At 33.3% G+C, this 13,109-nt stretch overlaps 1 protein-coding gene across 8 annotated transcripts in view; it reads left to right on the top strand.

Annotated features, from left to right (window-relative positions):
* LOC118187993 (latrophilin Cirl-like) overlaps positions 1-13,109 on the top strand; it is a 1,172,776-nt gene that overhangs the window by 350,966 nt on the left and 808,701 nt on the right. For all 8 annotated transcript variants that reach the window (XM_085813010.1, XM_085813006.1, XM_085813005.1 and 5 more), the window contains one exon: positions 10,455-10,576. The gene's annotated coding sequence lies outside the window, so the exon portion shown is untranslated. The remainder of the gene's footprint in view (positions 1-10,454; positions 10,577-13,109) is intronic.

The raw sequence follows: 13,109 nt of genomic DNA, 5'->3' as shown, positions 1-13,109 counted from the left end.
AAACGCTTGGCTTAAGAAATCTCGTCAAACATTTTACGAAACAATAAATGTTAGTTCATCAAAATACCATAGGGCGATAAATGTTGTTGTTAACGCTTTTGATTTAATTACTAGTTGTATACAGGATTACACATAAAAGTTTTATTAACTTAAATTGTAAGTTAGATGTTGAAATTGCGGTCTGTTGTACATGATGCCAGAAACACGTAAATACTTCTTGCTCCTGCTGCAAGTCAGTCTTTAGCGAGTGATCATCCGGACGTTACAGAAGAAAGCGCAGTTAGTATCATGCTTCTCAGAGCCTAAATCTGGTAGACAGGGTACAGTGCAACTTTCATCCCCTTCCAGACTCTGCATGCACCATGCCACGCACGAATGCTTAGCCGGGAAGGCTGGTTGCCATACTTAATCCCAATGTCCCGTAACATTTGCGTGTCTGATTTAATCTCTATGAATCAATGCCCACATGCCGCTTTCTCCTGTGGCGCCCACATGGTCAATCGCTAATGATTCACCTGCAGTAGCTATATATATATAAGCTGTTGCATTATGTATAGCAAACCGCATTTCATTATCTAGCTTACAGTATACGTTTTCCAGATTTTAAATAGGAAACTTAGTCGTCTGATTTCCAAAACAAAAATCTGCTTAAAATCAAGCAGAAATTTATTAAAATCGTTGGATGGAGACGTTTATTAAAACGAGAAACTTCCCTACGATCCTCTCATGAATTTAAAAAGTTGCAATAACTCTGAAATTGGGGAACTCATTGCTAGATCTTTCCATTTTGCATGCGAAATGAGGACGCTTTACGTTTATATTTCTTCCAAGAAACGTACCCTCTCGTTCTCACCTCAGGAGATTTAAAACCCACGCCATTATTGCTATCAAATAAATTTCTAAATACATGAGCTCCAAGCTTTAAAGTCCGGGTTTCGCCAAATGTATTGAAAGAGGGATTCGTGGCACTCAAATTTAGTAGATGGCATCAGGTTTTCATTTCGCTTTGCAACTAAAGAAAACGGGGAAGAGAGAGAGGTATGGGAGAAAGAAGTATCCGACAGTTTTCCGGGGACCGAAAAAACAAAACAGGAATAATAAAGGAAAAGAATCTCATTTCGTTCTTTTTACGCTTCAGACTTCTCTCCGACGCTGTCAACAGGGTTGTCGGTTGATACACGTAATGACAGACTGTGTGCGTGTTCGCAATTGAAACAGGAACGCGGACCCGGCGTTGAAAAGAGAACAGCAATGCATCGTTTTCAAGGTGTGCACGCAAACACGCACGGGCAGCCACGTTATTTGGCGTTTGAAAAGGAAGTTTTTTTTTTCTTTATTATTATTATTTTCAAATTTAATCTCCCTCCCGCTTTTTTTTCCTCTTTCGTTTCCATCTCTGAAAGAGAATTTCTAATCTCTTACGCGATGCTTCTTCATATTTTATTGATTTTGAGGTTCGTTTCAGGAAGATGGAAATGGAACTGTTTGATTTTGTGTGACAAACACTGTCATTTCTATACCACAAATCTGACATAGCTTTATATGTACAAATCCCGAGAAACGGAATGAATCCTCCAGTTTGCTATTGTAAGCATTTTTGAGCAACGTCAAAAATGACATTCATAAAAGTGTTATGAATGATTTTTATTTCTCATCATGTATATAGTTGATGGCTTTCAATGATTTTTTTTAACATAACGCGATTCTTATTTTTCAGTTTAATCGTCTGTAATGAAAAATTTGATCCGCTTATGAAAGTCATCTTCATGGTCCAAGGCTTGGTAAATAATTAGTTAGCTAGTCATCTGAAAAGTATTTATTTCTTTCAATTATTTAACAATTTTCCTTCTTATGAAACAGCAGAGCCTCGGAATTTCACATTCACCGAGTAATGTAAATATTATGGGATTCCAGTGTGCTCAAATTAACCTTCGAGCTCAGTGAAATGTTCAAATCAGTTCCAAATCTGCATTATTAAAATCCGTTTGGGAAAGAAAAATTGAATTAAATGTGTTTAATAAGTGTCTAATGAAATAACGGAGAAGTTTAAACTTTAAAGTAGCAGCTAAGTTCTATTTCAACGTGCCATTCAACTATTTTTTGTCTCTTGCCAATAAACAATGCTTGAGAATCTGAGATAACTTTAATTTTATGAATTGCGATCATTTAACTGCCTCGAGAAGAATCATTGAAAATCAGAGGATTTATTTTTTTGCTTTCATTACGATGTTTAAACAACTTTCATTTTTGCAGATCTTGGCGACTTTTGTAAGCCAAATAAACTTTTCGAATCAATATCTGAAAAATTAAATAAATAATTTATTACATCAAAGAGCTCGAAGGTACTCTGCTTCGGAAGGATGATAATTTCAATGATGACTCTCCGAAAGTAGTTATGTCGTATTTATACTTATATACGGCAAAAACTCATGTAAGCTTCCCAGCCTTATGGCGGAAACTATCGTCCTACAGAAATTTCACCTGTTGAAAGATACTAGGTTACTGAAATAGGTTTTAAAGCGGCAACTACTGTAAATTCTTCCAACTACTATATCTTCAAAGCATTTAAGAAGATTAACACTCTACTTAGCCTAGAACTAGCGATACAGCGCTTTTCATTAACATAAGATGGTGTTGGACCCTTTCTTCCGCGCTCGACTGGTGGCATTTCAACTGCAAAGAAAGAAAACAAAATGTCAAGAAGTGGTGTGTCTGACAATACTAGTTTCAGTAAATTGATCAAAAAATGAGGAAGTTATGTTCATTTAAAATTAAGGAAGAACATATCAAACATCCCGCTGGTACTGTTAAGGCAGTTGTGAATCTCTTATGAATTACTCAAGATTAACAAGAAAAACAAACTTCAAGTCCAGCATGTTCTTTTATTAAAAATATATATTTTTCGAAATGAAAGAATATAGAATTTTTGAATACAGCCCTAATTTTCGTGTCACCAAATTTTGTATTTAATATCGCCGACATTAAATACAAAATTTGGTGACACGAAAGGAATGTTTTGTTGGCTTATCTTTTAATGTCTTTTATTCGTTTTATTATCAAAATTTAACACCAGTTCACAAAAAGACATTGTATAAAAAAGTATTCATTGTTTTACAAATAAATAATCTCAGATACTGTGAGGTGAAGCTCGCTATCGAAATGCCATACAGAAATTATACAAAGTTCAAACTTAATTGACTTTGAGGACATAATACGTATTTTTAGAGTCTCGCAAAAAATTAATGCCAAACTAAGGTCGAATTTTATTTGACTGTTTGTTAGTGAGAATTTAATATTGAATAAAATCAGATTTTTTTATTTTATTCATTCGTAATTTCATGATTCCCAATGTATTAATTCCAGAATTATAATTTTTAAAACCACAGCATTTTAACGTTTTCAACGACATACCATAGCAATGCTCCCAATGCCAGTATTCATCTACTCGTCTTATGAATGGACTCAACTGAACTTAATTCAAATGTTAGTTTTTAAATTTTATTCCAAGTACATAAATTTTCTAGATAACGTTGTAAGTATTTTCGTCTTTTATTGATTTCGTAGCAATTACGATTTTTATTTTGCTCTAATTATATTCCTAATTCCTAACAAAATTACTGTGACACGTAAAAACGTATTCTTTGAAGATTTAATTTCTATTCACCCATTCAACTGAATGCTTTGAAGATCAAATTCCTGTTAAACTCTTCGTGCTATTTTAAAATAAAAAGTATAAAGAAGCAAATATTTCAAGTGTATGTGCTTGCATAAATAGTAAAGAATCATAAAGTCGATGAAAACCCATGTAATTTTTCTTAAGAAAATGCCTATTATTCGTCATTAGAAATTAGTAATCAGTCCCTTCCCTCACATAAACCGCATTTCTTTATCGATTCAACGCCTGCAGCTGCAACATCAAAGAGTCTTCCTATCTCATCAACTGAAATGAGAAGCACAGTCTCTTATACTCAGCCTTTTGTTCTCTGGTCGTGACATTTCTGCTTTCTTTGAAAACTTAAGAGCATGATTTTTTAACATCTAATTATCGTATTTTTGAATTAAACGTGTTATTCAGAATGTATTGTAAAAGAAGCTGACTTACGAATGGTCTAGTGCAGGCAGTAGCGGATCTACAGCTATGGAGACGCGGGGTTGGAATCTTCTTGGGACTCCCTTATTGTAATGACCACCAAATAAAATGTCAATATAAATGTATAATTAATATTTATTTAATTAAAATTAAATAGTTAAAATTATTTGGAAAACAAACAAAAAAAATCCTTGTATTAAGATTAAATTATATTGGACTTTTCAGGACTAATTCTACAACATTCGACAACGTTCCTTTGTATTCCATGAGTTTCGATGGCATTCTATGCAGATATTTTGTGAAGCTAAAGGAGTAACTCTGTTATTTTAAGTCCTAGAGGTTTAAGACTTCGCATATATTGTGTTGTTCTTTGCACCTTCAGATCTGGTGTTGCCAGATGTAGCTTTTTTATTATGCAGCTTTTCCCTTAAATCTAAAGAAAAATTTATGGGTGTTGCCTAATTATGCAACTTTTCCTTAAAAGTGAGGCTAAATTTATTAAACTTGTTTAGTTTTTAAGTATTTTGACACACGCTTATCCACATACTTTCTGCACATAGAGCTGTATCTACCGCCATGAAAGTCGGCGCTTGGCTAGCGGGGTAAAAAACTACTTATATCTTATAAAATTATAATATCAGCGTTTTTACATAAACATGGCACATTTATACATAATCATCCTCTCAGAAGACGAAGTCTCTTTTTTATATTCCTGTATATACAAGTATATATTTGAAACCTTAAGGCTCTTCAGAGGCCCAGGGCATGTCCGCCACCCCACCACCTACGTCCCCTTTCAGGACATCACAGAATAAAGGAGATGATTTCATACATGCTACGTTCTGTGAATACTAAAAACTTGTTCTTGAACTGATTGATGGGAAAGCTTTCATTCTAGATTATATACCTCTTTTATTTGTTAGCAACAAAAGTACTCTGGAACAATGAACATTTCTGTTCCGAAATATAATATCAACAGTTAAATCAATTAAATCAACCATTATTAAATTGCTAATATTTAATCTTTCTATATTTCCAACGAATTGGCACCTTTGTACTTAACTAGGAGTCTTAAAACTCCAAGAAAAAGAAAAATGAACTAAAATGGTTTAGTAGAAGCTAAATCTCATATTACAACTAAAATTTTATGCAACGTAGCCCTGCTTCTTGCACAATAAAAGAAACAAAAATATTTAAATAGCTTCAATACCGAAGATAACTCTCAATGCGTTACTAACCCATTTCCTGTTATCACGGCTTCTAATACTTTGAACTTTTACCAAATTCATTACATTACCAAATTCATAAGAGTTGACTTACGCGGATCATAAATATCATAATCATCTTTTAAAAAAGTTAAACTTTGTATTTGGGGGTTTTTCTACACTATTCCTCCATTGTTAAAACTATTATTTCTTTAAAATTTTATATTTTATTTTGAGAATTTTTGTAATTGGAAGTATATATCTAAAATCAATAGTTAAGTGAGAAAAGAAAGTCGATAGTCACTTTTAACAAACACCTTGGGTAAAGTGACTTAGAAAAACCTTAACCACGCCTTTTTAAGTTCCTTGTACGAAGTAAAGGAAGTATCGTCATCGCAAAAAATTTCGTTCATCCTATTTCATTGGAAATATAATAATCTAATCAAATAACTACATAATAAGATAACAGTTTATATATACAGTTAAACAATAAATATCTAAAAATATTTAATGGAGCTTGTTTCTGCAGCAAAAAGTATCTGTAATTTAATATGCCGTAGAAGACAATCATGTGGCGTCCACATCAAATTTTTTAAAAAATGAATTTAGAATAGAAAATAGTCTTTTAATTCTGCTAAAAACTCATTTATATGTAAAATGGCACATAACTTATCATGGAATTCACGCTTGCATGCTATTTCTTTCTCTAAAAGTGTAAATAACCCTTAAATAGGCTAAGATATAAATTCCGAACTATGTATTTAATACAGTGCGTAACATGACTGTATTATGCATATTCGTAAGATGTTTCAAAAACATCAGATTGATCATTTATACATGAATGTATATCACATTTTGCTAAAAGACGGTCGTGATTATTATAAGTGTCACCAACACAAACTCCATTGGTTGTTTTGTAGAGACATAATGTTATTTCGAAGCAGGAGAGATACAAAATGAGCAATGCCTTCGCCGGGACTCGAACCTAAAACCTCTCGAATATGCGCCGAGGGTGCTGACCACTACACCAGGAAAGCATGCTAAAAAGGCGGGAGAAATACCTTATAGTTTTAGCAGCGATTTATTAGGCATTTATATATGTTCTTATCTTTGTCTAATCAGTTAAAATCGCACAATGTTATTATGAAACGTAAAATTGTTTTATAGAAACATCAATGGAAAATATGGGTTTGGCATTTTGTATTGAATATAAAATGATAGCACGCAATATGTTAAAAATGTAACGTGCTGTGAATCACAAGATTTGTTTGACAGCTCATAATCAGCCCATTTTGATGGAATATGCGATTTTTTTCAGCATTTCTGTGTCAATATTAAGATTACCTCCAATTTCTGTTAAAAGCTATAAATAAAGGCTAAAGCACAAAATATATTGATTTTTAGGAAGTTCATGAAACAGTCAACGTCAGAAATAACACAATTTACAAAGCATTTCTTTCATTAAAATGATTTGAGATGCTAACGCCATTCTTCAGCAAGAAGGTAGTAAATATCTCAACATAAAATTTGAAAATATAGCTTTCAGATTAGAAACTATAAAATAAAAGAAGTTGACTAAAATTTCACGAGCCTTTAAGTCGACACAAATACTTACCATAATTATTAGCTTCAGTGTTTCAAGAAGGTTCTTAATATCTAAAATTACATTAAACGCTATATTGTCACTACTATCCTCCAAAAAAGAAACACGTTCTTTTATCGTCGCTATTAAATAAGAAGTATGAAAAAAGCGAATAATTCATTTTGACACATGATTTCCTATCGATAACCTTTAATTATTGCCTGTCGATTAATCGTAATTATAGATGTAAGCTCCTCTGCACTTTTTCCTAGAGATCTCTTAGGCAGCTGCGAAGGATTAAGTCGCGTCCAATTAGCGACCGAGAAGCGAGTAACTTACTTTTCATTCTGCTCCATTTTGTGTAAGCAATAAAAACTGTTTTGTTAATTTTTTTTTTCTTTTAGTTTTGAAGGATGGAGAGGACGTAATTTGTTAAAAGATAAGTTGATATTATCTTTATACATGGAAATACATGTAAGAAATGGAATTACATATAAGTGATACTAAAAATTTACGTTTATATAAATGGTTAGGCCATTTTTCATTGTTTACTGTTTTTGATTTTGAAATGTGTAAAAATGCACATTAAGCGAAAGATTTAAATGAAAAATTAATTTCAGGTTTTGTATGGTTTTCTTTTATTGATCATGACAAAGCATACTAGAGGGCTATCTGCCTAAGGGAAAGGAAGCCTTCGTAGAGGGCTTTCTAAGGGAAACTGGCTCGTGTACACGTTACACATGGGGAAGACAACGGAAACGCCCATGGAGCCAGCTCGTTCGCCTGGAATTGAACCCAGGTCAGAATTACCAGTGCTCAGCGATTTTAACGCTCGGCCGTTAGTGGGCTGAATTTTGTGTGTAAAATTGCTAGGAAACTGAAGAAATCAGCAATTAATTTCGCCGGTATTCGAACTCGAGATCTCCCGAATACGCGTCTAGTGTTCATCCAGTTACACCACGAAAGCATGCATAAAGGAGGGAGACAATACCTTCTAAAAAATATAATGCCATTTGAGAATATTTGTAAAATTTTGCTTAAAATGTCAGTATTTAATTTTTAATTCATGGGTTTTTATCAAACATTACTAAAATAGGAATATTATACTTGCATTCTTGTAATGTTCTTATCACATATATGTATCCCCAATTTTTTATAATTCTGCAATATTGCAGAGCAGTTATTGTTGCATCCTCAAAATAAAATCGAATGGTAATAAAACTGGCATGTGATGTAATTATGTCTACATGTTAAATGATTAAATTTACATATGATGATTATTAGAGCAGAGCACTGATATAAATAAAACATAAAATTCATTGCTCAAGTTTGGATTTCAATTGTTCTAAGTTAAAATATTCCATTTCAGTCATCGCTTTTGAGCATAGAAAGATTTGACTATGTTTGAGAGACCCAAAGTTGTGAAGTTTATTGCTCCATTAATCGTGTCGCAACATTTATGACCATCATGTATTTGACAATATTCTGTACACGGGAACAGCGGAATTTTTATTGTAAAGACTGCGATGAATCTGCCTTTACTAAACGTAGCTTGTGGCAGTTCCTCAACAAGACTATCAGCGACTTATGGCTGTGTCTAAGATGAAACACAGAAAAGTAAAAAGTATGTAAAAGACCCTTATGTTTAAGACTAAGTAAGTTGAACAGGAGGCACACCTGGTGTTTGCAAATTAGCCAGCAATTCTGGTGAGAATTCAAAGCAGAATTTTAAATTTAAAATATAAATATCAATTAACCAAAAGCTACGCGGAATAATTTAAACGCGAAAGTTGGCTCTTAAGCTTACACCGGCGTGAAAGCATTATGTGTCAGAATAAGGGAAACGCCGAAGACAGAACTCTTATATGAGAATAGCAAACTACTGTCTGTCTACGAGAAGAATAGCTCCCGCCACAGTATCTGGTTATAGCGATGACGGTCGCTATAGCATCAGGGCTAGCATATTTTAAATAGCGGCGAATCAAGGCTCTCTTTATTGTTATTTGTTTTTGGCGACTCTTTGTTGAAGGGAAAAGTGTTTGTAATTCGTCTTTAAGACACACCTACCGAAAATGGGTCAAGACACGTTTCTATGGCAACAGACAGTTGCAGACTGACTGGCGAGAGCTTTTAGATAATATGATAGACAGACTGTAATAACGTGGTTTTCAACACGCATAATATGTTCTGTCTAAACAATCTCAGACTCTCAGTTAAATACGCCCGAGCTAATTTGCAATCTGGCCGGAAAACGGAAGGAAGGAAGTGACAGTACGTGTTCAGAACATAAAATAACTGATTAATTAACATCAATAAACCCTACAAGATTCTGAAAAGTCACAAAATACAGAGAAAAAAATGAAGATTTTAGAGTTAACTGAGAGATAACTGTAAAAACTTCATTATCAACGCTATCAGAAGCGGAATAATTTTCTTGAATTGCTATAAAATGTGTGAAATCATTATGGAAGACTATCTAAGAAAATTCAGAAATCCATCTTCAGCGAAAATCCTCATTTATTTATTTATTTTTTAATCTAATGGCCGGAGCTTGCCTATTCGACAACGGCCACTCTTAAGGCCAGAAGTGGTAGCCATTTTATTGTAGAGTCACCTAACAGGCGGCCATCGTTGGCTCTGTTGATGGGGATGGCCTGCTGCAACCATGCCTTCTCCGAGATTCTAACTCGGGCCCTTTGGTATCACAGTCGTCTCCTCTAACCACAATACCGTCTGGGCAATTAAATCTACTACTACTAATTACTATTGACCAACTAAGTCGTATTAGCTAACTAATCAGCTAGATCATCCATGCCTACAAAACGTTTCCTGGAAGAATATCTGTAAGGAATTAATATGACGCTAGTACGTCCAGCTGGCACTTGACAGTTGACGGAAGGCGGAAACATCTTCATTCTACACATCAAGATATACATCAGATAACATTGTAAAGCATTGTTGCCGTTGTGGCTCAGGTCATAATTACATAATTTGCAAAATTATTACATATTTTTTATGTTAAAAATACTTTACAGCAGAACATACAATCACAACAGCACACGTTACAAATTCACTTTGTAAAGACAGCACTTTACAGAATTTCACAAATGAACATTGTGTACGTTATATTTATGTCATATATATATGGACCCTCGATCTTTAAAATTACTGCATTTTATGTTTTAACTACAGTGTTATAAAATCTTTTTCTTAGCTGTAAGTCCTGGGGAAATATTTAATTCAAATAGGTTACTGACTTTTTTTTAATTAAAATCAGTTTACTTTCTGAATCATCATTGTAAAATATTTTTTTTTTCTTTTCTATGAATGATAAAATAATATAACTTTTGTGGGTTAACAGACAGAAAAGTAACTTTAATAATTCTCTTGGAGTTAGTTTTGTACGGTTTCTTATAGAGTTGTAGTTGCTACATGAGGCTTGTAAACTTGATTCTTCTAAATAGAAATTTCTAAATGAAAATTTATATTAGTAAGGCTGTTTTAGAAATATTTAGCTTTGAATTTCATTTTATATATTGCACTATTTTAACTTACATAGGCATTTTATTTATTATAGGAAGTCGAACCGCATGTGAAATAGTGGTGACGGTATCTTCGCCTGGATTAATGCCTGCTATCAAAACTTCCCGTATTGAATGGCAACAGTTTTCTAAGATTTCTCCGAATTACAAATCACATGTAAGTGTCCATTTTATATTGTTTCACAATATATATCATTTGAATAACTTGTGATAATCGCGATTGAAAAAGAAGCGAACTGTTTCATTATTGCATAAGCATCTGTTTAATTAGTGTTATAATCAGATTACGTTTAGATAAAAGTGCAAGCAAAAATAGCTTAAACTGAATAAAACAGGAATTTACATATATTATTTCATATAATAATTAAAGTTGGGCGCATTACTTGCAAATCATAAAGTCTTCGTAAAATCATAAGTGCCGGATGCATAATTCTTAAGTGCAACCGAGGGAAGGGTTTCGGGTGCGAACCAATGTGCCAGTACTGCTCTTGTAATGCTAATTTTTTTAAAAGTTGTTTACATTTCATTTCGCATTTGTTTTTCGCTACCTGTCAGGTATTTGTATTCCTTTCAAATAAGTAGCGAACTAACAGATGCTTATGCTTGATCTAATTTCAGTTTGAAAATTTTCACAAGAAATCCACAAGGTTTTACGCATTTTATAGAGTAAATTAGGCAACAAAAAAGTTTCAACCATTTAGCTTTAAGTCACCTGACACAACAAAAAATATGTTGGAAGTCCATTGGTCCGTTTCCGAAGCTCCGCGTATATTCAAAAGTGGTGTATGTGATTATAACAAAGCCTAAAGTGCCTAAGGGAAGGGGTACCTTCGTGGAGGACTTTCTGAGGGAAACTGGCTCATATACACGTTGCACATAGAGACAAACACGAAAAGCGCCCATGCAAGCAAGCCTGTTCGCGGAGTTCGAGCCTCGAGCCGAACTACCAGTGTTCAGCGACTTTACTTCCCGGCCGCTGGTGGACCCGCATATTTAAGAGAATTATATTGAACGTAAAGTGTACGCGAATAACAGTGTTACTATCTTTCTTTGTAACATTATATATTTTTTAAAAGCAAATACTTATTACATTCATCTCTGTCTCTTTTATTTTAATGGATAGCATTCCTTCCTTGGATAAGCCTGTGACCATTAGATATTTTCTTTCGCCCCACCAATGGTCAGGTGGTTAAAGACTGTTGAATACTGGTAGCTTGTCTTGTGTTCAATCTCAAATGAAAAGGTTCGATGCTGGTTGGTTTTTCGTAGTTTTTAACACGTGTAACGTGAATACGAGCCAGTTTTGCTTAGAGAATCATCCACGATGGCATCTTTTGCCTGAGGGAGATAGCCCACATATGCCTTATCATATTCTAATAACCTAACTTAAATAGTCGTAAAAGTGGTCTATAAAATTTTGCAATATACTATACTAAGCGAACTGCGAATGAAATAGTTATGAGGCATGAATTGCAGAAGTTAATGAAATAAGAAGTCGTAAAATAGTAATTAATGTCATAAACATAATCAAAGATGACATTCATTAAATAAATTCGTAATCACCTAAATAATTATTGCATCTTATTATGTTTATATTTTACTATTAAGAGTCATGGTAGTATAAATTAATAATAATTATCATCTCCTGAAATTATTCCAAATGATTCTCATAAAATTAAGATACAAAATTTGTTTGATTTCTCAAAGAGATTCCCAGAGCTCTTCTACTTTTGTTATTTTAATGATGTATTTTAAAAGATGTTACTTTAAAGATATGATTTAAAATATATTATTTTACAGGTGGTTTTAAATGAAGTGAAATTTCTGCAAAATTAATTTGAAAGATAGTCATAATAAAACTGGCATTTCTCGTTGCTCTGATTATTTGCGAATTTATATTTTCGAAATGATAGCGTAAACGAATTTGCTAGTATTAATACAGTGTAATCGTTATTGTTTTAGTTTAAATTATGGCTGTTGAAATGTCGGAAATATATTTTTGGAAAAAAAATAAAGGAAAGAGGTAAGCTAAGCGACTTTATGTATCGCCACCGGCCCTGTCGAAAATCTCGAAATAGACAAATTAAATACCACGCAATGAGTTGAGTTCTCCTAAGCAATATAATAATTCCTCTTTTCTTTACATTGCCTTACGCATTTTTCCACCTTTGTTTTTTCTTTTTTATATCCTAGAAAAGAAGATATATTTTAGTTTGGGAAGAAGGAGGGGAAAAGAACGAAAATGTTAACAAAAAAAAAAAAAAAATTCATTGTCATTTCGGTCTCTGGTGAACTCTGGTCTCTGGTGAACACCGAACTTAGATTTTATTCTTTCTTTCGCGCAATACATTTTTTCATCCTACGCTGGTGTCGCCCTCTGGCGACGCTGACAGCATTATTGTGATAAATGTCGGGCTTTATTGTATTGTAAATTGAAGGTTTCTGACGTTTGCTTGGTCTTTCTTGTATTATTCTTTAAATAGTTTGCGCTGGGAGTTGTTTTAAGTTTGGGAACCGATGTGTTATTAGTCGCGACATTTTTATGTTGGATTTCTTAAATGCGCAAAATATACTATGTTCTAGATATAAAGGCTAGCAAATTGTCTTTTTGAATGAGTATATTTTATTGATAATAGATTCAGTTATTGCGGATAGTTTTAGAAATGGCAGCGTTAGAATATGTGCTGTCA

This window comes from Stegodyphus dumicola, chromosome 3 (genome assembly GCF_044657685.1).
Source record: "Stegodyphus dumicola isolate Sdum_Otavi_A_Nest chromosome 3, ASM4465768v1".
NCBI lineage: Eukaryota > Metazoa > Arthropoda > Arachnida > Araneae > Eresidae > Stegodyphus > Stegodyphus dumicola.
This window is presented reverse-complemented; position numbering and strand designations above follow the sequence as displayed.